The 27,218-nt window shown below is 41.4% G+C and overlaps 1 protein-coding gene across 4 annotated transcripts in view; it reads left to right on the top strand.

Annotated features, from left to right (window-relative positions):
- The window catches only part of JADE1 (jade family PHD finger 1), a 162,746-nt gene that overhangs the window by 15,516 nt on the left and 120,012 nt on the right, over positions 1-27,218 (top strand). Inside the window, exon 3 of one of the 4 annotated variants that reach the window (XM_081876103.1) lies at positions 16,006-16,101. The exons of 2 other annotated variants lie outside the window; for them this stretch is intronic. The gene's annotated coding sequence lies outside the window, so the exon portion shown is untranslated. Of the gene's footprint in view, positions 1-285; positions 387-16,005; positions 16,102-27,218 lie in introns of all 4 variants that reach the window. One more of the 4 variants, XM_081876104.1, reaches the window with a different exon arrangement.

The following is a 27,218-nucleotide window of genomic DNA, read 5'->3' as shown; positions in this document are numbered from 1 at the left end:
TTTCCCCACTGTACTCAGAGATGCCTGGTGTTGAACCTGAATCCTTCTGCATGCCAAAGCATGTGCTCTTCCACTAAGCTATGACCCTTCCATCTGCAAACAGAGGGAGTGACAATAATGTTGGCATTCGTGTGTCTCAAAAGACAATGCAGTGTACCTCTGGGGGCAAAGTCAAACCCCTGAAGAATCACAACTGTGGCCACAGAGACCAGTTGTAATTGCTGCCTCCTGTGTTAGAAGAATAATGTTGATACAGTACATACTAATTTTACTATGTTTCTTTAGATGCACCAATGTTTGTAACACATGTTTGTGAAGGCTTTGGACTCAAACACTTCAGAGTGATCTGACTCAAAGACTTCAGTGATCTGAGTTTGTCAGGAATAGTAAGGAATGGTAAAATATATTACACGTGGGAGGGTGCATTATCTCTTTGGAAAGCAAAGTTCCAATTGATATAACACAGGGAAGTGCATCCTTTACATATTTATTGGTTTACTTTTCAGTTGGATAATAGCTTGGTAGCTTTCTGTTCATCTGTTTTCTTTACCCTCCAGCAGCCTAGCTGTTCCATGAAGTTCAGCTAAGGGCAAATTGCTATGTCATGTGTTTCCCCCATTAAGAATGTATTGGTGCTATTTTCTCTACTTCTGCTTTGTATCTTGTATTTATTGTTGGATGGTGTCTCTTTATTGATTTTGTGAGCCATTTGGAGATTTTTGGTGATAAAGAAAGGGCCTATATACAGGTGAAACTCGAAAAATTAGAATATTGTGGAAAAGTTCATTTATTTCAGTAATTCAGCTTAAAAGGTGAAGCTAATATATGAGATTCATGGCATGCAAAGCGAGATATGTCAAGCCTTTATTTGTTATAATTGTGATGATTATGGCGTACAACTGATGAAAACCCCAAATTAACAATCTCAGAATATTAGAATATTGTGAAAAGGTGCAGTAGCTATTCAATCCATAACTCCTACAATGGGTTCCTGAGCCTTTAAATGGTCTCTCAATCTGGTTTAGTAGGAAGCACAATCATGGGGAAGGCTACTGACCTGACAGTTGTGCAGAAAGCCATCATTGATACCCTCCATAAGGAGGGAAAGCCTCAAAAGGTAATTGCAGAAGAAGTTGGATGTTACCAAAGTGCTGTATCGAAATACATCAATGGAAAGTTATGCGGAAGGGGAAAGTGTGGAAGAAAAAGGTGCACAAGCAGCAGGGATGACCGCAGCCTGGAGAGGATTGTCAGGAAAAGACCATTCAAACGTGTTGGGGTCTTTCACAAGGAGTGGACTGAGGCTGGAGTTAGTGCATCAAGAGCCACCACACATAGATGGATCCTGGAGATGGGCTTCAAATGTCGTATTCCTCTTGTCAAGCTACTCCTGAACAAGAAGCAACATCAGAAGTGTCTTACCTGGGCTAAAGAAAAAAAGAACTGGTCTGTTGCTTAGTGGTCCCAAGTCCTCTTTTCTGATGAGAGCAACTTTTGCATCTCATTTAGAAACTAAGGACTCAGAGTCTGGAGTAAGAATGGGGAGGCACACAATGCCAGATGCTTGAAGTCCAGTGTGAAGTTTCCATAGTCTGTGTTGATTTGGGGAGCCATGTCATCAGCTGGTGTTGGTCCACTGTGCTTCATTAAGTCCAGGGTCAACACAGCCGTCTACCAGGAGATTTTGGAGCACTTCATGCTTCCTTCTGCAGACGAACTTTATGGGGATGCTGACTTCATTTTCCAGCAGGACTTGGCACCTGCCCATACTGCCAAAAGTACCAAAACCTGGTTCAGTGCCCATGGGATTACTGTGCTTGATTGGCCAGCAAACTCGCCTGACCTGAACCCCATAAAGAATCTATGGGGCATTGCCAAGAGAAAGATGAGATACATGAGACCGAGCAATGCAGAAGAGCTGAAGGCTGCTATTGAAGCATCCTGGTCTTCCATAACACCTCAGCAGTGCCACAGACTGATAGCATCCATGCCACGCTGAATTGAGGCAGTAATTCATGCAAAAGGGGCCCAAACCGAGTACTGAGTACATATGCATGCTTCTACTTCTCAGAGGTCCAATATTGCTCTATTTGCAATCCTTGTTTTGCTGATTTCATTTAATATTCTAATTTTCTGATATTGTTGATTTAGGGTTTTCATTAGCTGTACGCTGATGGAGGAGCCAAGGCAGGCCCTGGATAGCAGCATTGGAAGAAGAAAATAAACATGGAAGGCAAACTGTTTACATTCCCCAAGCAAACCTAGCTAGAAATGGAGAGTTGTAGCCAATGTTATTCCTACTCAGAGTTGTCTCATTAAAAATAATTGTCATGATTATCTTAGGCCCATTATTTTCACTGCGCCTACTCTGCCGGAACAGAGCTCTGGTGAGCTCTGATTAAAAAAAGGCCCTGGCAGCTGGTTGTATTTTTATTTTCAGAGACAGTTCATCACCATCATTCCTTTGTTCCTTTTATGTATATACCTTGTCTGTTGCTTTTGACTTGACTTTACCTCATACCTTTAATTCACCTTGGCTGGTTAGGGCCGTGGCCTTAGGAGACTTGGAAGGCTACATTTGGCCCCTGGGCCTGAAATTCCTTGTCCCTGCTTTAAACCATGGTTAAAAGTGATGCAGGAATATTTCCACCAAGTGAAATTGAGAATGAAGGTCATATACTAAGAACCAACTAAATTATCTGAGTACCATTCCTTATACAGTCAAGGTGGCAGCACCTGTGCACAAGAAGGCAATATCAGCAAGTTTGGGAGAACCCCAAGGTTGGCAGAAGTACAAAAAACTGGAAGACAAAAAAATTGTAAGGTGGGCAGCAGCAGAGCAAGCTGATTGGGCGCCTGGGGCAGTGTGTGCGCCCAGGGGTGGGGCCAGCCACCCGTGGGGCGGGGCCAACCAGGGCAGGACGCTCCGCAGGGCCTCCAAGGAGTCTGCCTGCCTCCCACTCAGCTGCCTTACAGCTGGGGGGGACGGGAGGCAGTGAGCGGACCGTTTGGGCAGGGTAGAACCTGCATGCGCCCAAGACACTGCATCTCTCCCAGGCTCGCTGCAGGCGCCACGATGAGTGCCATCCGGCATTTTGTCACCCCCATCAGTGGTGACACCCGGGGTAGACCGCCCCCACCGCACCCCCTTCCTCCGCCCCTGTCTGTGGGGTAGGTGAACACCTCGAAAACATCCAAATAAGATATTGAAAATGATGGATATTGTGCTTCCACCAAATCCAAGCTGTCTCTAAAAGACATGTGTTCTGAGTGCTGAAGATGAAGGAAAGGGAAAGGGTGACACAGGATGCTGCCTTATTTGAGTCAGACTGTTGTCCAGTCTAGCTTAGAATAGTCTATATCAGGCTTCCTCAACCTAGGCCCTCCAGATGTTTTTGGCCTATACCTCCCATGATCCCTAGTTAGCAGGACCAGTGGTCAGAGATGATGGGAATTGTAGTCTCAAAACATCTGGAGGGCTGAGGTTGAGGAAGCCTGGTCTACATTGACTAGTAGCTCTCCAGGGTATCAGACAGGAGTTTTCCCTAGCCCTTCCTGGAAACTTCAGGCATTGAACCTGTGACTTTCTGCATGCAAAGCCTGAGTTCTGACACTGACTTATGTCCCTTCCATATGACAAAGCATCTTTTATATGACAACGTTGAATGCTGCACACAGTTTCCTCCAATTTCATCAGACTACAGGTGCTGCAGCATCATTAAAAACACACCCACTATGTTTTAATGATGACAGTGGCAATGAGAGGAATAATTCTAAAGTAATTGTGATGAGGGATATTTTTGGGTAGCTTCCTTTGAGAATTGTCATTAACAGTCTTTTTTGTGCATTGTAACCTTGCCAGCATCTACATGCCATCATTGTGTGTTTTGATGAAATCACAGCCAAAGATATATTTTTTATATTAAAAAAGCACGTTAGTCATTTTGTATTTGCTCCACTGAATATAAGTATGCAGTGCCATGCAGAGAAAAGGGATATTCATTTTATTCCCTACTTATTTCATATTAGACAACACCACATGATGAGAAGAACTACATTTTCCTGCCAAGTGAGAAGTGCTATTTGTGCTTCAGCTGAGTCCTCGTTTTTCTTCTTAGAAAAAACTTGAAATATTTCTGGCAATACATGAAATGCCCAGAAACACACAAGTCTGGTCATAAACCAAAAAAATAAGAAAAAGACCAGCAACCCCCGCCCCACCCAATGTCAGGAAACTATAAAAAGTGATGGAAATGGTAGTTTCAATTTTTAGCATTTTCTGATAAAACAGATTTGGGTAACAAAAATTTGCATTTTGAAGTCCAAGCCCAATTTGATATTGGTAGATATATTTTCTTCAGTAAGATAATATTTAAGCTTTTTAAATAAAATAAAATAAAATAAAAAATCTTTAAGCTTTTAAGGGAGATTTGTCTCCTTGAATAACCCAAATAGTTATTCATTAACCGACATGTGATGGTTTTAATTTGCAGTTTTAGATTTCTTGTTTGTTTAGATAGTTTGGGATCAGTTTCAATATTTATTTTGGCAAACACGTTACTTAATATCTTAATAAACCTCTGAGTGCTTCCCTGGCATAGTAAAAAATGAGAACTCTCTTTTTCATCTGCAATTTACTATTTCTGTAATTACTATCACTGTAATTTCACCTTTGCTTTTTGTGATTAAGAATGAAATAGGGACCTTTAGAGATTTTACTACAAGGGTGTACTTTAAGTTTGCCACAGTCAATAATGTGCAATATTATAATAATCCCTTTCCTAGATTTTTGGAAAGCACCCCAAATTCCAAAGATTGACACAAATATTCTGTATTTTATTATAATAATGTAAATCAAATGGATACATGACTTGGATATACCACAGCTTTGCTCCAGAAAGAAACATACTGTTACTATACTATACTATACTATACTATACTATACTGCACCGCACCGCACCGCACCGCACCGCACCGCACCGCACCGCACTATACAATAATGCTGGAAAAGGTTTTAACCAGAATTTCAGACTTTCTTCAGCCCTTAGAGCTTGCTTATAGACAAACAAATAAAAAAAGATATCTAAGTCCTTCCTGGAGGAGGGCACCAAGTTTATTGTTTAAATCCACACTGGCTTTCATTTCAGATAGAGAGATACTCTGTAGTGCAAAATTATAGTCTGGGCATCTTCCCTGCCCTCAACTCTGCCATAATGCTGGCAAGCCATAAGTGGAAGCTATTATCCTTTATCTATACAAATGCCTAAGTAACTGAATAAACAATTGGATTAATAGGAACATGTGGGGGCCTAATTCAGATTTAGTTAGCCACTCTTTCATCCCACAGTAACCAATGGGACTAAAGAGTGATCAGCTTAGTCAATATCCAACCCAGTGAAGATAGAAAATTTCAGTTCTTCATGCAAGAATGGAAGACAGGAAGAAGAGGCACTTAAGATCAAAATTTCAGTGTTTATAATTTTGTGTGTGTGTGTGCGCAAAGAGGTGTGTATATTTTGCATACACAGTGATAGGTGCACAAAAGGAAAGGAATTGAAAATGAAATTGCTGCTATCATAATGCCATCATTGTGCATAATACTTTGTACAGTTCTGGTCACCTCACCTCAAACAGGATATTGTAGAATTGGAAATGTTTCAGAACAGGGCAACCAAAATGATCAAGGGACCGGAGTGACTCACCTATGAGAAAGTGTTGCAATGATTGTAGCCCAAATGTTTTCAACCATACATTACTAGTGTCCAAAAAAAGAAGGGGTGTTGTATTGGTGTGACAACAAATTATCAGAAGCAGAGAGTCACTTCATGCAAAAGCCTTACAGTATAGGACTGCCTTCATAGAGTATGACAGTACAGGAACAATAGTGTGAGAAAGGAAACAAAAATAGCAGTAGATGAACCAAAGATAAGCCTCTTTGCAAGCATATCATGTCACATTTCCGTTTCCCCCCTCCATCTAGCTATTGTCTGTCTTTTTATTAAACCATTAACATTCAAAGTACTTATATTTATTAAAGCCATTATAGAAAACAGGAGAAGAAATATTGAATAAAATATATAGGGCAATGTTTGGAGAAGAAAGGACAGATACCCATTTATTTTCTCTCTTTCATTTTTAGACTACTCAAGTGACTTGTCTATTGTGAAGGCCTCTTCCCCCCCTTCCTGTTCCATGTTTTACGCATCCCAGTACTATTTTCAACCTCTTCATTTTACTGAGACTGCTCTGTGTAAAATTCCTAATGAGCTTCTACGTATATGTTAAGCTGCAATGACTTTTTTCAGTTCTTTTTCTCTGTGAACATTTTTCAGCTTTTGATCCAGTTAACTATTCTGGTTTCTTAGTGACAAAGTAGAGATAACAGTGGAGTTATGTATGTTGCTTATGTATCTGTTCCATCCATGTCTAAATCATAGTATAAGGCAGTGGTCTTCAACCTTTTCTGACCTGGAACCCAATTTTGACCTAAACCTACATTTGGGGATCCATTTCTTCTTCTTTTTTACCATATATTTGTATGGTAACAATGCTACTGTAGAGACCCGCCTTAGATCAGGTTGGGACCCAGTAGTGGATCAGAACCCACCAGTGAAGACCAGTGGTGTAGAGATTTTATACTGTAGAAGACACTTAGCACAGTGGCAGAGCTCATGTTCTCCATGCATAATGTCCTGGTTTAAATCCTTTGCATTTCCAGGCAGACCTGAAACAGGAGTGGAGAACCTTTCGCCCTCCAGATCTTGCTGAACCTAAACCTCCAATCAGCTCTAGCAAAAGTGACCAATGGCCGGGTATGATAGGAGTTCCTCAACATCTGGTGGGGGCAAAGGTTCCCCACTCCTGCTGTTGAGAGCAGCTGCACTTCAAACTTTCATCTTATACTATAATGATTATTATGCTATCTTGCTTACCAGGTCTTCTTGTAGCTTAACTTAAGTGTACTGCTGCCCGCTCTTCTGCCAACTTAATTAAACTACATAGAAATAAAAATTATGTTATGCTTCTATAAAATACCATTGATTTCAATAGGACTAAAGAGTGACCAACTGAGTCTGGCTTCAACCCAGTGACTTCACAGAAATGCAGTGCCCATTGATGGGCTTCAGGCTAAATAAAGCCCCTGTTACTCAAAACATTAACAAACATTAACATCAACAAACATTAACAAACAATTGAATTTCAGTCATATTTCCTGCTCAACTATGAACAAGTTCTACAATTATGTTTATGATAATTACATTCCAGACATTATGATGCTATGCTGTTAAAATACAAATCTTAATACAGTTCCATTTTAAAAAATGTTTTTGCAGTAAGCATCCTGGAAGCTATAATCATATTAATTACTAAGTTAACACTCTATAGTTCTTTTCACTTCCTCTTAGTCTCACCTGCATGTGCAAAGAGTTCCTCCTCCTTCCATATCTCCTTGCTCTTTGTGTCATGCTTTTGTAAGCCTGTGAATAGAGGCCCGTGCATATTACTTATGTACAGTCCCTAGTAGCATCTGCTGTCTTTGCTACTACCTTTTGGGGTGGAGGATGTTTTTGTTTTTTGTAGGTAGAATACCTGCTGCTCAGTCACAGCTGTGGTAAAATCCTGGATCTCTCAATTAATTTCTGTGGGCAACCAGTCTTTGCATTTTATTCGTTTACATTTATATGTCTCCTTTCTTCCATAAAAATCAAGATGGTATACATTGGGATCTCCCAACTAAGTACTAGACTGATTTAGCTTTAGTTAGATCACTGAGTTATGTGCCTTCAGTATGTAATTACATAATCAGTATGTAAACTTATGTAACCCTTCACAAAACTGAATTTATGGCTATGTGTACACTAAAGAAGTACTGCAGTCTAGCATCACAGCCTCCCTTAATTTCAAAAAGTTGCCTGTGTTTTCAAAGTTACATTTTGTTTTTTTTTTTTAAAAATATTTATTAAGGTTTTTTTAAAATATAAATGCACACATCAAACAATCTTACTTTTATAACAACAAATTCTTCACTTCTTTGGACTCCCTCACGTCCCCCTCTCCCATTTACATCATTAAAAAAAGAATTTTTCCAAACAAATTATCAACTTGTTTACAATCTCATGTCCACACAAATATAATTTAACACTTTTTCCAATAAAGTTTTTATATTTTCTTTAGTCTCACTTATCATCAAATTTAAGTCTAGTTTAGTGGTGGCCAGTTTTTTATAATCTAGCATCCTTCTTAACATTCAAACAAATTACAGTGTTTTTGTAGATACATCTTGAATTTCTCCCAGTCTTCCTCCATCTTTTCTTCTCCCAGGTCTCGGATTCTGCCAGTCATCTCGGCCAGTTGCATATAGTCCATCAGCTGCATCTGCCACTCTTCCAGTGTGGGTAAATCTTGAGTTTTCCAATTTTTTGCGATGAGAATCCTTGCTGCCGTTGTTGCATACATGAAAAATGTTCGATCCTTCTTTAACACCTTCTGGCCGACAATACCCAGAAGGAAGGCCTCTGGTTTCTTAGTGAAGGTATACTTAAATACCTTTTTCAGCTCATTATATATCATTTCCCAGAAGGCCTTCACCTTAGGGCATGTCCACCAGAGGTGGAAGAATGTTCCTTCATTTTCTTTACATTTCCAACATTTATTGTCAGACGAATGGTATATTTTGGCAAGTTTAACTGGGGTCATGTACCATCTGTATATCATTTTCATAACATTTTCCTTCAGAGCATTACATGCAGTGAAGTTCAACCCAGTGGTCCACAACCTTTCCCAGTCCTCGAACATAATGTTATGCCCAATATCCTGTGCCCATTTTATCATAGCCGATTTAACCATTTCGTCTTGTGTGTTCCATTTTAGCAGCAAGTTATACATTCTAGATAGTACCTTGGTTTTGGGTTCTAACAATTCTGTTTCTAACTTCGATTTCTCCACCTGGAACCCTAACTTTTTATCATTTTTAAAAACTTCTTTAATCTGAGCATAATGTAACCAGTCTCGCACCTTATCCTTCATTTTCTCCAAACTCTGCAATTTCCAATTGTCTCCATCTTTTTCTAATAATTCCCAATATTTTGGCCATTTGGCCTCCATATTGGGTCTTTTTAGGGCCTTAGCCTCCAGAGGTGAGAGCCACCTTGGAGTTTTGTTTTCCAATAAGTCTTTATATTTCGTCCAGACATTGAACAGTGCTTTCCTGACAATATGGTTCTTAAAGGCCTTATTGATCTTAACTTTGTCATACCATAAGTATGCATGCCAACCAAAAGCATTGTTAAAACCTTCCAAGTCCAGCACGTCAGTGTCTTCGAGAAGTAGCCAATCTTTTAGCCAACAGAAAGCTGCGGCTTCATAGTACAACTTTAAGTCTGGCAGGGCAAAGCCACCTCTTTCTTTCGCATCTGTTAATATCTTAAACTTAATTCTGGGCTTTTTGCCCTGCCAGACAAATTTAGATATATCTTTCTGCCACTTCCGGAAGCACTCCGTTTTGTCCACAATCTGTAATGTTTGAAACAAAAACAACATTTTTGGCAATACATTCATCTTAATAGCAGCAATTCGGCCTAACAAAGAAAGCTTCAATTTTGTCCAACTATCCAAGTCTCTCTTAATTTCAGACCAACATTTTTCATAATTGTCCTTAAATAGACTCAGGTTTTTTGCTGTTATGTTTACCCCTAGGTATTTTACTTTTTTAACCATAGTTAGTTCTGTTTCTCTCTGAAACCTTTCCGACTCTGTATCTGTCAAATTTTTCCCCAACACTTTAGTTTTCTGTTTATTTAATTTAAATCCTGCCACCCGACCAAAATCCTGTATCAGTTGTAATACTCTTTTCGTACTAGATTCTGGCTCCTGCAGAGTCAAAACTAGGTCATCTGCAAAAGCTTTCAATTTGTATTGTTTCGCTCCGACCTGAATCCCTTCCACCAACCGGTCCCCTCTGATCAAGTTCAAGAGCACCTCCAGAACCGAAATGAATAACAAAGGGGAAATCGGGCAGCCTTGTCGTGTTCCTTTTTCAATTTTGAACTCTTCTGTAACCACATTGTTAACTATCAGTTTGGCCTTTTGTTCTGAATATATTGCGTCAATCCCATTCTCAAACCCCCGTCCCACTCCCATTTCATTCAAATTTCCCTTCATAAATTTCCAAGAAATATTGTCAAAGGCCTTCTCCGCATCTATGAAAATTAACACTGCTTTTGTATTTATGTCTGTTTGCAAAAGTTCCAAAACGTCAATAATGTTCCTAGTATTTGCAAACATATGTCTACCTGGGAGAAAGCCTGCCTGGTCTTTATGAATTACTTCATTAAGCACTCTTTTGAATCTACTTGCCAAAATGTCTGCAAATATTTTGTAATCCACATTCAAAAGGGAGATGGGACGATAGTTTTTGAGTTGTGTCTTTTCAGCTTCAGATTTTGGTATCAATGTGATAAAGGCTTCCTTCCACGATTCCGGCGCCTTCTTCCCTTCCATAATTTCATTACAGACCTCCATCATTGGTTGGGTCAGATAGTCTTTTAATGTCTTGTAATACTTGGAGGTCAAACCGTCTGGCCCTGGAGATTTGCCCAGTTGCATGTTCTGGATAGCTTGTTCAATCTCTTGTTGTGTTATTTTGTTGTTCAGGATTAATCTGTTTTTTTGTGACAACTTTGTTAATCCATTTCTTTCCAGAAATTGTTTAATCTCAACCTCATCTTGCGGCCCTTGAGTGTATAATTTTTTAAAGTATCTCTGGAAGCACTTTCTAATTTCCATGGGGTTCTGGATATTTCTTCCTTCAATTTCTAGGTTTGTAACTGTATTTAATTTCTGTCTCTTCTTCAACTGCCAAGCTAGCAGTTTTCCACATTTATTTGCCGATTCAAAAGTTTTTTGTTTCATTAATTTAATCTTCCATTCTATTTCTTGGTTTATCAATTTAGAATATTGGGCTTGATATAGTTTAATTTCTCTCAGAATCGGCTGTGACTTCGGGTTTGATCTTAATTTCTTCTCCAATTCTTTAATTTTCTGCAAAATCTTATCTTTCCTTTCATTTTGTGTTCTTTTCTTTACAGTGTTCTGTTGTATCAAGAACCCCCTCATCACAGCTTTGCTTGCGTCCCAGATAGTTCTTTTTTCCACCGTAGTGTTCATATTTATTTCAAAATAATCCTTCAAGGTTTTTTGGGCCTTTTTGAGAATCTCCTGATCTCTAAACAAGCTATCGTTCATCTTCCATCTAAAGGAGCCGGTTGGCAATAGTGTCATATCCATCTTCAGCGCATTATGGTCGGAGCAGGTCTTTGGGCAGATTTCCACTTTTCTGACCTTGGGTGCCAGACCTCTAGATATCCATATTTGGTCGATTCTTGTCCAAGTCAGTTGGGCTTCAGAGAAGAATGTTCCCTCTCTTCCCAGGGGGTTCTTAGTTCTCCAAATATCAATCCAGTCCATATTGTCAGCCATTTCAAAAAAGGTCTTTGGTAGTCTGCCGTCTTTTGTAACGTTTTGATTTTGTGACTTATCCATGTTTGTCGATACGACCCCATTCATATCTCCCATCATAATGATGTTGTTGTAGTCCAGATAGTCCAGCATAGTCTCATGCAACTTCTTGTAAAATTCCGATTTCCCGTCATTTGGTGCATAAATTCCTAATATCAGAATCTTTTCTCCTTGGTGTTGTATCTCAATTCCTAATATTCTTCCATGTTCATCTTTGAATAAGAATTTAGGTGACAGGCTCTCTTTTGCATATATCACCACTCCTCGCTTCTTTACTCTGTCCGAAGATATAAATTCTTGGCCAAGTCTTTTGTTTATTAACACCTTTCTATGGAGCCTAGTCACGTGTGTTTCTTGTAAGCAGATAATATCCAATTGTTCTTTTTTTAATATATGAAAAATTTTCCTCCTTTTTTCCGGGATATTGCAGCCATTAATGTTCCAACTCAAAAGTTGCAGAGACATCCTGAATAAATCTGGTTATTTTTCAAGGGGTGGTATCTTGTTCAGAGAATCTTCAGAGTCCAAGGGTGCAGATGCCTCTGGTGTTTCAGGCCCTGGAAGTTGATCAATTCCTTTGTGAAGGTCCTCTCCGTATACGTTCAGAAATTTATCTCTGTCTTCCGATGTTCTGATTTTGATCTTCTTCCCTCTAAAGGTAAAAGATAGTCCTTGAGGAAATTCCCACCTAAAGATGATTGAATTCTTCCTTAATAGTCTTGTCAACTCCAAATAGTCAGATCTAAGATCTAGCAGTTGTTTAGGAATATCCTTGTAGATCTCAATTCTTTTGTCCAAAATGTCCAGTGACTTTCCGTAGTGTAGGCCCAAAATCTTATCCCTTTCCTCCTTTGACCTCAATATTATCAAACAATCTCTGGGCTTCTCTTTCTTTAGAAGTCTTCCGAGCCTAAAAGCTGAAACAATTTTAAAGTCCTTTTCCTCTAAACTCCAAAATTTGGAAAATTCTTTAGTCAGAAACTCAGCTAGGTTGCCTTCTTCCACTTCTGGTATTGCTCTTATCCTTAAATTGCTCTCCCTGTTCCGCAGTTCAAGCATGGACAAATAGGTCTGATGTTCGCCTACTTGCTTGCAGAGTGGTCTTACCTCTTGTTCTAAATTTTCAAGTTTTTGGCTGGTATCTTCAGCCAATTTCCGATTTTCCCCTGCAGCCTCCTTCAATTCTCCGATTGCTTGAGTATTCTGTGCGACTTGTCCAGATAATTTATTTAAACATTCTATGTTCTGCTCAATTTTGTATGTTTGCTCATCAGCTTTCTTGTCCAAAGATTCTACTTTCTTATCCAAAGATTCTAATTTTTCAAAAATTTTCTCTAAAATAGTAGTGCTTGCCCCTGAGGCCATATCTTCCAGTTGTAATTCCTCAGTTTCTCCCTCCCCTGCCCGTGGCAGAGAAACAGTTTCGACCTCAGAGGGCAAAGTAGGCACAGATGATCTACGTGCCTGTGAGGCTGCGGTTAAAGTTGTCAAAGTTGTTTGTTTAGTTCTTCCTCTCCTTCTTGTACCACTCATTCCAAAGTTATCTAAAATTCAAGGTCAAGCTGAGTTGTTCCCATGAGAAAGCCCCAGCACAGATGGTCACAGTCAATAAGGGGCCGGGAAAAAGAAAGTAAAGTAAAAGTCACTGTTATAAGTCCCAAATCCTCTAGGGGGAGTTTAAAATATTTCAGGGAAGAAATCAATTTCAGTTAAAATAAAGTCAAATTTCTAAGTCCAAGAACCTTCAATAAAAAGATTTTTCAGCAGAGTTAAGGTTTAGTGCAACAACAGTATTTCTGATGGTGTAAGCTGGTAATCCAAATGCTTCAAAGTTACAAGTTCAGACTCTCTCAGATTGTTTCAAAGTTCAGATTCAAAGTATCCAAGCTGCAAACTGCAAGCTGACAGCTCAGTTTCTCAGGCAGTTCCAGCGCCTGGGGTTTTTAGTTAAAATATAGCTCCAAAGGGAGAAAGGTTAAAATATAACTAAAATTCATAAAAGTCCAGCACATGAGGTTATTTATTCCACTTAAAATAAAGTTCAATGGGTGCTCAGATCGAATAGTTTAAAAGGTCTCTCTTTGCCTCCACTCTTCCACGCTCTTTGCGTTCAAGTTCAATGGGAGCGGAAGACGGACTTCCTGTTTTTCGTCAATCCGCTTTCAGCCAAATTTAATGTTTTAAAGTCCCGAATTACATACAGTCCGTTGTTTACTCACGGGTTGTTGTTTTTAAAGCATAAATTTCAGGAAGAAAGGTCAGCGCTCACTGGCAACAGCTACGCGGCTTCACTCCGCCGATTGCGGAACGACCCACAGCGCCGCAGCCTCCTCCGCGATCCGGAGCCCCTTACGAGGCTCCCTCAACGTTTCGGTGGCCGCTTCTGGCACCCGCCGGGTCCCGGGACCGCAGGCTTCTGCTGCCTGCGGTTTTCCGTTTCTGGGTCTCCGCTGCGCCGTAGCGGACGACCCTTTCTCGTGCGGAGCTTCCCTTCCCGTTAGGAAAGGGCAGCCATTACCCTTCGCGCCGCCTCCGGAAGTCTTCAAAGTTACATTTTGAAAGTTATGTGTACCAATCCCATCATAATAAAAGGACTTGTGCTTTCAAAACCACAAGCAGAACATTGAAAAAGTAAGGTAAAGGGTCTGATATAGTCATCAAAATAATCCATAGTACCTCACGTTCCATGAAATATGGCTACCGTATTTTTCGCACCATAGGACGCACCAGACAATAGGACGCACCTTGTTTTAGAGGGGGGAGAACAAGAAAAAAAATTCTCCCCCTCTCTGCCCAGCGCCCCTTCAGCGAAGTGGCAGGAGGTGCTGCGCAGAGAGGGGGAGAATTTTCCCCCTCTTGTTTTCCTGCTCTAAAACAAGGTGCCGTTCAAGCGGCTACCTTGGAAGCCTGGAGAGCGAGAGGGGTCGGTGTGCACCGACCCCTCTCACTCTCCAGGCTTCAGGTTCCTTTCGACCTGCTCTTTGGGGCTGGCGGGGGAAGCCCACCACTAGCCCCAAAGAGCAGGTCAGGGAGCAGTGGAAAGGCGCAGCGGAGAGGCTGCTGCCTTAGTCGCGTCACCTCTCCAGCTGGGAGAGGGTTGCGGGGCTATGGCTTCTTTAGCCCCTCACGCGCTCTCCCAGCTGGAGAGGTGGCGCGCGGCTAAAGAGGATCCTGCCATAGCCGCGCGTCACCTCTCCAGCCGGGAGAGGGTTGCGGGGCTATGACTTCTTTAGCCCTGCGTGTGCTCTCCCGGCTGGAGAGGTGACGCGCGGCTATAGAGGCTCCTGCCATAGCCGCGCGTCACCTCTCCAGCCGGGAGAGGGTCGCGGGGGGCTTCTTTTGCCCCGCGCGCGCTCTCCTGGCTGGAGAGGTGACACGCGGCTATGGAGGCCCCTGCCATAGCCGCGCGTCACCTCTCTAGCCGGGAGAGGGTTGCGGGGCTATGGAGTCTTCGCTCCATAGGACGCACACACGTTTCACCTTCATTTTTGAAGGGGAAAAAGTGTGTCCTATAGAGCGAAAAATATGGTATTTAATTTTGAAAATTACCTGCATCAGGGACATTCTTGACACTAAAGGGGTTGCCTATGAGCTAATATTTGAAAATGAAATGTTAACAGACTGAAAGGACCAGGTTTCAAAATGACATACAAGAGTATTTCCTAGTTATAACAAGCCTTGACGATTCCTTGGAATTTTCCTTATAGAAGAATAGTTTTATTACCTCGGATTGGAGAAAAGGGAATTGCATTCCTTAATTGATACCTTATCTTAGTAGAGCAGAGGGAAGGGTTTCAGAGAAGGAGAAATTATTAGAACTTGGAGAGGGGGGATAGACTTTGTTATGCATTGTCCCTCTTAAAGGATACAGTGACAGTTTGGATCTGGAGGAAAGCAGGCTGCCCCACATGGGGTGGGTGGGGTAGGTGGGGCACAGCACATCTTCCTGTGCTCTCTCTTTGTCCGAGGATGTGTGTCTCCATCTTCCTCAGAAACAGAAGGTGAGCCCCATCCCCTCTGCATCATGGAAACTAGCAACTGAATAATTAGATAAGGGACTTTTAAGAAAACACAGCTAACATTCCCAAGGAGGTGTAGCAAACTGCAGTGCAGACTTTGCCAGCCTGCACAATACTTTGATTGCCTCAACCCTCTGCTGAGTCGTTTCTCAAAAACTAAAGTGAGGGGGTGGGACGTCAGCCAGCATCGCCCAGTGGGTGCTATCTATGATACTGTCTTTCCTGACATCTGCTTAAAGAGACCTGACTTTGCTTGACTCAGCTTGCCTGAAAGGAACACAGTTTTATTGCTTCTACTTGCTATGTGAGCCCCAAGGCCCAGCAGAGCAGGATAATGTTATCCCAAAATCAGGTGTTTTTAATGGAGTACTCTCAGGGCCTACTCACAAAGTTATAGCATGTATAGTCACAAGAGGAACATAGCTGGAAAATAGCTGGTTCATGGTGGCTCTCAATTTGTGGCATGCAGGTTTGGTACGCCCATTACCATGAACACCATCCAGCTTTTGCAAGACAGCTGCAGACAGAATCTCATCTAGAAGGTCACCACATCTTGACCAAAAAGGTGAGGCAAGCTCAGGTCTGGGTAAATGTGATCACAATGGATTTACAATAAGTTATTAAGTCCAGTGTTTCCTACTGAATGAAAAAAAGTACCAAAAAAATCCTATTGCTTGTAGCTATGTAGTTAAGTGACCAGAACTGAACTATGCTAAAATTTCATTCACATCTCTTTTTTGTAGTTTAGTAGCTATACAGTGGTATCTCGGGTTACATACGCTTCAGGTTACATACGCTTCAGGTTACAGACTCCGCTAACCCAGAAATAGTATCTCGGGTAAAGAACTTTGCTTCAGGATGAGAACAGAAATTGTGCTCTGGTGGCGCGGCGGCAGCTGGAGGCCCCATTATCTAAAATGGTGCTTCAGGTTAAGAACAGTTTCAGGTTAAGAACGGACCTCCGGAGCAAATTAAGTACTTAACCTGAGGTACCACTGTATTTTGCTTCTGATTTTCTGCTCACATCTCCTTATGTTAAGTTTGTCTTGTTTTCATTTGTTTGCCAGTCTTGCCTGCTTTTTTGAGGATCCAAAACTTAAGATATGTTTGGGAATATTTTATAGCTTCTAAAATAGGATGACTCTACAGGAGCAGGTATTATCTATGATTAGGAATCTTATACATAGCAAGAGATGTTTTTCTGAAAGTGGCCAAAAGGTGGCAGGAAAGGAAATTATATACACTGAAAGAATTTCCAGGCACATAATCTACTCTACAGCTGCTTTTCACTATCTAAATGATAGGAAACAAAACAGCTCAAAATCTCCACTGAGCCAATTTTAATGTTACTCAAGATCACTTGTGGGCCATAAAGAAGGCTGATCGCCGAAGAATTGATGCTTTTGAATTATGGTGCTGGAGGAGACTCTTGAGAGTCCCATGGACTGCAAGAAGATCAAACCTCTCCATTCTGAAGGAAATCAGCCCTGAGTGCTCACTGGAAGGACAGATCGTGAAGCTGAGGCTCCAATACTTTGGCCACCTCATGAGAAGAGAAGACTCCCTGGAAAAGACCCTGATGCTGGGAATATGGAGGGCACAAGGAGAAGGGGACGACAGAGGACGAGATGGTTGGACAGTGTTCTCGAAGCTACAAACATGCGTTTGACCAAACTGCGGGAGGCAGTAGAAGACAGGAGTGCCTGGCGTGCTCTGGTCCATGGGGTCACGAAGAGTCGGACACGACTAAACGACTAAACAACAATAAAGATCACTTGAATCTTAGAATCCAGCAGTTAGAATCCACAGCAGTGTTGCTTTATATGCATGCCATTTAATGCAAATGTTACTCTCCAAACAAACAGCTCAGTAGCTCATAGAAGAACACTTATCCTGTCCTGTGCTTGTGTATGCTAGTTCCTAAACAGCCTTGCACTCTGCTTAACATACCTTTGCCAGTCCAAATAAGAGATGCCACGGTCCTAAGGAATGGGGGCAGAGGGACTCTTTAATAACATTAGGTTGCAGCCAATTAAGTAATCAAGATACACCCATTGAAATCAATGGACAAGATAATGTTTGGTTTATAAGGGGTGGGTTGATCTTCTAGGCATCATCCCAAGCTTTATATGGTTTCGTACATATAAAAAACAGTTTCTATGAATTAATTTTCTATGAATTTTCTATTAAATGAAAACAGAACATGCATTTCTTCAAGGGGGTACACTTTTGAAGGCCCTACAACATTGTGCATATGGTCCTGCATGTGCTCTTGACCTGTGATAATGCCTCTTGCTTGCCTGGATGGAAAGGTGTATGTGTAGAAACCCTGGCTTTTGTAAGCTGGAATGTAGCCTACTGTACAAACGTTAAGAGCTGTAATCCGTCTTACATCCATTTTTATTTTTTTTTTGGTCTCTCACCTCACCCACCAATGTCATGTGGCCCTTGCGCTGGAACTGATTCCCCATCTATACAGTTCATTCACAGTGTTTAAGAAATGAATAGGGAAAGTGGAAAATAAAAAGCGGCAATGCCCTTTTTAAGAGAATAAAATAAATAAAGGAGGGGAAAAGGGGGTGATACAGATAGGCTGCATCAGTTTGAGCTCGTTTCCTTGCATCCAAGTGCACTGCTTACAGTAGTTCTCCAAACAAAAAAAGTAGCTTGTCAGCTTTTCTGCATGTTTAAAACAAATTAGACATGCATCCCAAAAGGTGTGCTGTGATATTAAAGTCCATTTTATATGCTCTGTGTAGTTTTCCCCTGTGGGCACTTGGAGCCATATGTATACTTGGGAAGGAACAGCCAGTGATGATTCCTTTGTAAGTTATAGGAAGCTGACATGGCTGAAATCACTTCAAGAGCTGGGGAAAGACTGGAGGATATATCATAAGATCAGCCACAAGCTGTGCTTATGAGTAAACAATATTAATCCCTTTAGATCGGTTTATTAAAACCATTTCCTGAAGACACACAGAACGTAGTGTTTAATGAAAGTGCCATTCCCATTGAGTTATGAGTGCCTGCCTCCATGGTTCAGAATAATTAGCTGTTTCTTTATTTGATTTCCCTGAATTTGAATACCTAAGGGGAGGAGAGGCATGCAGAATGGGTCCATTGAAACTAGCTAGAAGATAAGCTGGGCCAGAAACGACAGAAAATGAATAGGATATGCCTCAAGAGATAAAAAGGAGTTTCTAAAGTTCTTCTGCTTACTCCCTGTTTCAAATAAAAGAGGTCAGTGCAAGATATGGTTGTGCTCATACATCAGGGGTGGGGAACCTCTGACCTGTAGGTCAGATGTGGCCTGCTAAATCTCCCCATTTAACCTGTGAAGCCATTTACTGAGACCACAACTGCTTGCTCCACACTTGACCTTTTATGTGATATCGAGGGGGGGGGGTGCTCTTGCAGAAAGCAGGATTGAACTCCCCATGTATTAGCTGATGAACAAAAAAATCCATCCTGCTTTGTGCTGTATCTCCCCTGACTCCATAGGCCAACTTTGACAGTTGAGTGTGAAAACCTACCTGTCAATAACCTGACATCAAGATTGCATCAGATGATTGACAGGTGGAGGTCCTGCCCACGTGTCAAAGTTGGTCTTCTGGGGTTGGGGAGATAAAGATCTGTCCCATTAGGCCAAAAATAGACCAAAAACTACTTGCTCCCCACCATTGTCCTATATACATAAGTTTTTTGCTCAGGGCGGGCAACAGCATATAAAAACAAATGTGAATGATCCAGTCAAAATTAAGAAGTTCCATCATATATTTTAAGCATATGCTAGATGGCCAAACTAGATGTGACATTAATTGCCTGAATGTCGTGGGATCAGGACTATTAGGGGAGGGGGAATTTACCGGTAATCCTCCCTACCCAGTGCTGTGATACTGGGGGGAAAACCCAGAGCTGCTTCTTTCATTGGGAGGAAAGTCTCCATTGAACCATTAACTTCAGATTGATTTAGCCTGCTGTATGATATTTGAAGTTTTAGTCTTATTGTGTTGGGTATTCTATACATTGCTTAGATATAACTTTGATTAAGCGGCATACAAATTGTATGTATGTATAAATCCATCTATCCACTGCTGGTTTGGGAGGTGTTGTAAACACATTAGCCACAGTCCATGTATATTCTCTATCCTGTTTAATGCAAGGCTATATTGCTAGAGTAGACCTAAAACTAGGCTCCTATAAGCTTATCACCCTTAAGATCCTGCTCCTGACACACACACCCTTCAGCTTCTGGCATACCATGCCTTTGTTGGGTCCCTGTTAAATTAGTTAAAGAAATTAAATAAACAAATGGATGACACTTACCTTAGATGCAAATGGTGATTGGTCACTGAGTCACTTGGCATGCTAAGTTCCAAAGTTGCTTGGCATTCAGTACTCTTAATAACTTGAATATGGTGTTATTGATGGCTAAGTGGACAGCACTCCTGAATCATTCTAGAGAGGCCAGATCTGAGACTCATCACCAGCTGCAGAGACCAGTCCCATACCTCTCTTTCTCTTCATACTGCCTACAAAATTCCCCCTTTTATATGTCTCCTTCAAGCAATGCATCCAGTTGATTAGTAGTCCAATTTACCCCTGCCTGAGTCACCTGGGCCATAAGCTATGACAGACTCCTAACAACATACAGTTCTAACTGTAGTTCTTTATATCCTTTATGGAAAAGATTACTGATTTGCTCTGCAAGTTGCTCATTGATTTCTCCAAGGGCTTTGTTTTGCCAATACACACAGTAGGATATTGGTACAATTTTACAGGTTTTTATTATTATTATTTACAGCTGCAGGTACTCAGAAATGAGTCAATTCATGAATAAAGATGTTGAAGTTACAATTAATCTACACAATCTTTTACGGAAGAAGGTGAAATAAGTGATGTTTTCTAAAACGCTTTTATTCCCATCAGATCATCTTTCTTGTATAAAATAAAGTTCACAAATCTCCGTTCTGCATTGCTTTGTGAACAAAAAACTAAAAAGCCCCATTTACACTGCAGAAGCAGCTGAAGACACAAGGTATAACTTGCCAGAATTTATCTGGATACTTTTAGAGGCCCTAGAATAGAAACCACCAAGGTGAGCCAACAGGGCAGATATACTTGCAGATATACTTGCTGCCACAGCTTCCTAATTGTTATTATTACTCCTAATTTGTGATCTCCTTAATTTGTATAGATTAACACTGTGGATCGCATTTGTCCATATTTTCTGTTGTCATCACTTATTTTGCATATGAAACAAAATCTCAACTGAGAATTGTAAATGTCAGCTGCTTGTGAAAAACTGCTGTTCCTCAGCACGTCCCTAATGGACTACTCACTCTCTCATTTTAAGGACTGCGGAAATAGACAGTGAGCTCCTGTGCCAGAGTAACTAGTAGTTAGAAATTGCTGCATATCAAGATCTCTGACCTGGAACTCTTTCTCCCTTTCCAGTCCAGGCATTGCAAAATATGTCAGTTTTATCTCTGAACTGGACAATTAACACTTTCTCCACTCCAGAGAGAGCAAAACTAAATGGGATGTGCTCATGTTGGAAGATGCTGACACAGCAGTTACAAGAAGACCCTGAAAGTGCTTAGCAATGGATCCACTTTTCTCTTCCCCTGAAACCATATCTTAAAGGAGCTACATAAAATAAGCAGAAGGTTGCCTACATACCCTACTATAATTAAGCCTAAGTATTTGTAGTTGTCTGAAATTAATGTATAGCCTCCCCCTATTTATCCCTGCCTCCAGTTTTCTTTCCTTTGTCTCCTCTATGGGTTTAAATGCGTAGGAGAGGATATATTAATTGCAATCTATACCTCCAGGCACCCATGTGTGTGGGTTGAACAGAGTTTTAAAAGCCCATCCTTGGCAGCAAAATTAAGCATAGGAATTATGCTGTAAAGCCTTTTTTGGAGCAAGTCCAGCTATGAAGTAAGCGGGCTCCCCTTTCTTACCCAGCTTAATAAAGAATCAGGCAACAACCTGGGAAGTAAGTTTAAAAATAAGATTTACTTAATTTATAATCATGTGTTGGTTCATAGCAATGACAGCAGCAAAATCCATGCAGGCAAAATACTTAAATTTACAGTATAACCAGCTTCAGGCACCTGCCTGAAGCTGGAGCAAGCAGAGGCACGTCTGCATCCAGCACAGGTCAAAGGAAGAGAGAGGGGAACAGGAAGAACTATATAAAGTTATAAATGCAAACAAAAAGGTAACCGGTTCAGTAACATAAGATAGCAGCCCCGCCCCCGGCTGGCTTAGCCCTTTGAGGTTCCAGGCAAGTATACCAGCTGCCCCCCACCCCCATGCACAGGGCTGTGTTCTGTTGCAAGTGCATTTGTCTTCTGCGCAGCATCCTCCCATAGACAAGCTTCAGCCTCTGGCAACTGCTCAGTTTCTTCACAGGTGGAAGGTTCTAGGGGTTGCACCATCCTTGCGATGTAGAACAGTCACAGAGCTGGAACACCTCTGTTAGGTCTTGATGAGCATCAGATCTCTGGCTCTGCAACTGCACCCATTTCCTCATCGCCCTCAGGACAGATATCTGATCATCATACTCCGAGTTGGTATCTGCCTATCAGCAATACAGCTCTGTGTTTGTGTGAAGTGGTTAGCAGCCAACAAATAAGATATTCTATGTTGACCTGTCCTTCTGTTTCCCTGCATCTAAGTGAAGTGCACTTAAAGCTAAGGACTAAACAAGTGCATTTTCTCAGAAATGGTGTAGAATTTTGTTTTGTCCCCCCCCCCCTTTTTTAAAACTGACCCTATTTCATACCCTTGGGATACATAAGGCAAACATCTATTTGGGAACTTAGATAAATATAAATTTTATCATCCCAACTGCCTGCATGGAGTAACTAGTATTGGTAGGAAATAGGGTCAAGTGCAACTCTTAAATATGGGTCTTCTGGTTTTCAGCTTCTAAGAGGGTAGTCAGAGTGCTATTTATACCTCTAACCAGTTTTAAGTAGCTAAGCAAGGTATGCATGGAACTACATCAGCTTTAATCCTGACTGTCAGATCTTCAGGACCCCTGATTCAGCTAGTCTTAGCTGAAGGGATTGGGTGGCAGCAGATAGTTTGTATGTGTGCCAGCCTGAAAGCTGGTCTGCCTCCTTTCAGGCCAAACAAGATGTTAAATGCAATTAATGGACACATTTTTTGTTATGTAAACAGAAGCTAATGGAAGTTCCTTTTTAAATGCAAATTGATGCTTCAGAGAGGTGACTCCCCCCCAACCATGGCAGAGAGAGATAGTTAAAATTCTCTGCATGGTCCAGAGACTGCTCAGACTTCCCTGTGACTTCTGTTTACAAAACAGAAATTTGCATGTTAATTGTCCATAATTTTTTGGTCCACAATTTTTGTTGTTAGTCACCCCAGATCATTTCTGTGGGTGGCAACCAGGTGAGTCACCAAGAGTTCTCTGTGCAACCATGTCAGATGATAAAATGAAGTTAATCTCAACTTTATACAAATTGACATAGGAAAGGGAGAATTAGCTTATGCTGCAATGCTAGTATCAGATATCGAGGTGTAGAGGATGAGAAATTAACTTTTGGAGGCAGGGTGGGATCCTGAAATTGGTGCTCTGATGTCATCAACCTTCTTCCTTAAGTATCGATGACAAAGGCTCTTCCTACTTCTTATCATTAAGCAGCTCAACATATCTATAATTTCACGCAGGCTTTACACCTGGCAGATTGATTAACCCAGACAAAGCTGTGGATAATTGGATTTTAAAAATCCAAGTATCACTTGTGCTAAACTTGTCTTTGAACTATATCTATAATGATATACTACACATTATAAAAGTCAGTCTGCATAGGATAATGGGGTCCTTGTGTCTGTATTAATTAAACATTTTAGTAGATTAATATTGTCTCTTCCAAATTAGCAGAACATATATGTCCTGCATGGCAAAGCTACTGATGTATCTGGGCAGCAATATAAATTTTCACAGCCTAGGACCTTTTAAGAATTCCCAGGGGAATTTGAGGGACTGGACTTGAGAGGAGGCACCCAGCTCTCCTCACCTTCATGATCCTTTTGGTCTTGGAGCAAACTCCCCTTAACACCAAAAGGGTCCTTGGGATTGTGAGTTGGGAATATCTAATGATAAAGCAGACATACCACAAATCCAATTTCTTTATAATCCCTTAATCAGAAGTCCCCCTCTTGGGAAGAGGAAGAAAATTGGCTTCAATGGATGTGTGCCACTGAACATGCATTCCCCTATGCTTTGGAGTCCCAGGCTGTTGCTACCAGGAATATATTTTGATGTATCCTCAAGTGAAAGTCAGGGGCCAGTTCTGACCCCCACCAAAATTCTGGCCCACTCTGCCATCAGTAGATATCCTCTCTCATTCTGCCCTCCTCTCTGTTAGACATGGTAGTTGTTTGGGAGTGAAATACACACACACACACACCATCAATCTGACTGGGTTATCCCAGCTACTCTGGGAGGCTTCCCAAATTAAAACACAATGCGACATCAAACATTAAAAACTTCCCTGAAAAGGGCTGCCTTCAGATTTCTTATAAAAGTCAAATAGTTGTTTATTTCCTTGACATCTGAACGGAGGGCGTTCCACAGGGTGGGCATAACTACCGAGATGGTGAAAACTTGATGAAATGGTTAAAATCCTTTGGCGTTAGTGAAAGATATCTTACACATGCACACACAGAAAGGAAAGGAAATGGGCTTGAAACTGACTCTCACACCTGTACTTATCACAGCTTATCACTTGCTGAGCTGGGAGTCAGTATTGGCCTGATAAGTATGGAGATGAGGGGGTGGGGGGAGAGAGAAAAAAGAGAATACAAGAAAATCAGACATTGGATTTATTATTATTATTGTTATTGTTGTTGTTATTATTATTATTATTATTATTAGTAACAACTCAAGCAACAATAACTCAAACAACTCACATACATCACTTGAAGGTTCCATGTTAGGGAAGTAGAAGGAAGGAAAGGAACACAAATAAGCATTGTACTATGAATGATACTTAATTTTTCACTTCCAAAAAGGAAAACGGAACCCATTTGAGTATGCAACCTGGTTACTGAGCCTATCGTTTATAGTGCCCTGTCTTTATTAGATCAGTCATGCAAGACCAGCAGGGGGAGTCCTTTTTCATGCTGAAGGAATCCACTTCAGGGAAAGAAGCTGGCAGCAGTTTCTGTTTTATGCTAGCTTTCAAATAAAAATTAAGGCCTAAACACAGTCTCAAATCCATTTTTGAAAGTGGGAAGCACCAACATAGTTCATACATTTTGCCAGGAGTGGTGCTATCTGCACATACTGGAGGAGTGAGCTCACACACACACTTCTATCCACTGTGCAGACAGCATCTAGTGCAGGCTTCCTCAACCTTGGCCCTCCAGATGTTTTGAGACTACAATTCCCATCATCCCTGACCACTGGCCCTGCTAGCTAGGGATCATGGGAGTTGTAGGCCAAAAACATCTGGAGGGCTGAGGTTGAGGAAGCCTGATCTAGTGTGAACTGGGCACTGCATGACATTGGCAAATCACTTAAAGGCCTAGTTTAAGGGAAGACACGTACACTGCAAACTATGCTTTTTTTAGAATCATAGGGCAATTTGTGTTGAGCAACCATTCCACACTTACTATAATTACCATATATACTCGAGAATAAGCCGACTCCAAAAAAGCAGAGGCACCTAATTTTACCACAAAAAATTGGGAAAACTTATTTACTCGATTATAAGCCGGTTAACCAGACCACAAACCTCCTGGTGGGCCGGAGTGCGTGTGCGTGTGTGCGTGTGCAGAGCCCCTCCCATCCCTCTGCCTACCTAGGGTGCTGTCGAGAGGCAGAGGCTGGTGGTGGCAGTGGGAAGAGGAAGAACAAGCAGCCCTAAAGGGCTGCTTTTGGGCTGCTTGTTCCTTTGCCGCTGCCAGCGGCAAAGGAGGAGGAGGAAGGAGCAGCCCGAAAGGGCTGCTTTCAGGCTGCTTGTTCCTCCTCTGCCGCCGCCAGTGGCAAAGGTGGTGGAGGAGGAAGGAGCAGCCTGAAAGGGCTGCTTTCGGGCTGCTCGTTCCTCCTCCAACAACAACAGTCTCTGCCGCTGGAAATGCGCTTGGGTGGGACCCTCACTTGAGTATAAGCTGAGGGGGCTTTTTCAGCATAAAAAATGTGCTGAAAAAGTTGGCTTATACAGTACTTATTACAGTAATTTACATCCCACCTTTCCACACTGAGCTTATTCCTCTCTCCTATACCCATAGGTACCAGGTGTTATAAGAATTCTAAGGTCACAGGGCACATGCATATAATAGGTGAAACTTTATTTGGGGAACTTGAACCAGTCTCATAGTGGAGAAGCTTCCGACAAAGCTGAAGTCCCAAGAGGAAATAAAACAAAGCACATAATGGGCCCATTCCCTCTCTTGAGATAAAGCTGAAATTTACATATAATTCTGCATTAACAAGTCAATTATTTAGCTTCAGGCCTTGTGCTTATAAATGTGAGTATTGCCTCTTTACAGTGATAACTTCTGTGCAGTTAGTTCACTGGAGAATATTCCAAAGAGAAGGCACAATAATGCAATCACCATGCAAATTCTTAACTTGTAAGACACTTTTGTTATTTGTTGCTTTCATTGGAAGGATCCAAATATGGTCACCCAGACCTCTTTGCCTGGCCATACCTCCTCTCCAGCCACACCCCAACTTATTGGGCTGCACCTCTCACTGTGTTTTAGTTTTGTGCCTGGCTGGAGTATGTCCTTGAACTCTGATAATGCCTGTTACTTATCTGGATGGAGGCTAGAGAAGGGTTTGTAAGTATGTTTGGAAATTTAATCTACTGTACACTGGTAAAATTTACATTCATTGTTCTGCACACTTTTGCCTCTAGTCCTGTCTACGACTGGCATGTGGCTCCAGGAAGATTGTAAAATGGTTGCCCAGTACTGGTCCACAGCAATACCATATTGAAAACTATAGTAAAACCGTGCTATGAAAAATCTCTCTCTCTGTTTGTCATTGAAACTTGTCTTGCATGATAAAATAGATCAAGTGCATGCATTCTGATATAATCCTAGTTTTTAATGTAGACATGTTTCTTAAACCAGGGGAAAATCCCTTTGATTTTATGGGTGGTGTCCCCCCCCTTCAAAATGCTTGCCTTGATTAATAAAAATAAGTATTCTATTGGTATGCACTGAATATATTCAAAGGAAGGATTTATCAGACTCTTTTAGAATAATTGAATTGGCTGTTTCATATGCTGTGGAAAGTCTAGGTCATTTAAGAGATAATTTCCAAATGTCCACCTTTTGACTTTGGAGTATGAATCAATCCTAGATTATAAAAGCACTAAGCATTCACAGTGAAAGAGACCCGAAAACTTGCTCTTCTGGACTGGATGTGGAAAAGACAATCAAGAAATAAATCCATTAAGGGAGACTGGGGCACCCATAGACTGGGGTGGTTACTCACCAAGGAGAATACAGGTTGCATGGCATGAAGCTCCCTATCCCTTATTTTTATTTTCACTTATTAAGGGTATGATTCTAACCCCCTGAGAAGTGCTGCTTGAGGGCATTATGATTAGGTGGGGTAGGGTGGGGATGGGCTGTACAGTGGAGGCCCCTACTATGTCTAGTGAAAGTGCAGGTGGGTGACTAGTGGGA

This window comes from Podarcis erhardii (genome assembly GCF_964252035.2).
Source record: "Podarcis erhardii genome assembly, chromosome: 9".
In the NCBI taxonomy this organism is placed as follows: Eukaryota; Metazoa; Chordata; class Lepidosauria; order Squamata; family Lacertidae; genus Podarcis; species Podarcis erhardii.
The sequence above is the reverse complement of the archived record's forward strand: the minus strand, read 5'-3'. Positions and strand labels throughout refer to the sequence as shown.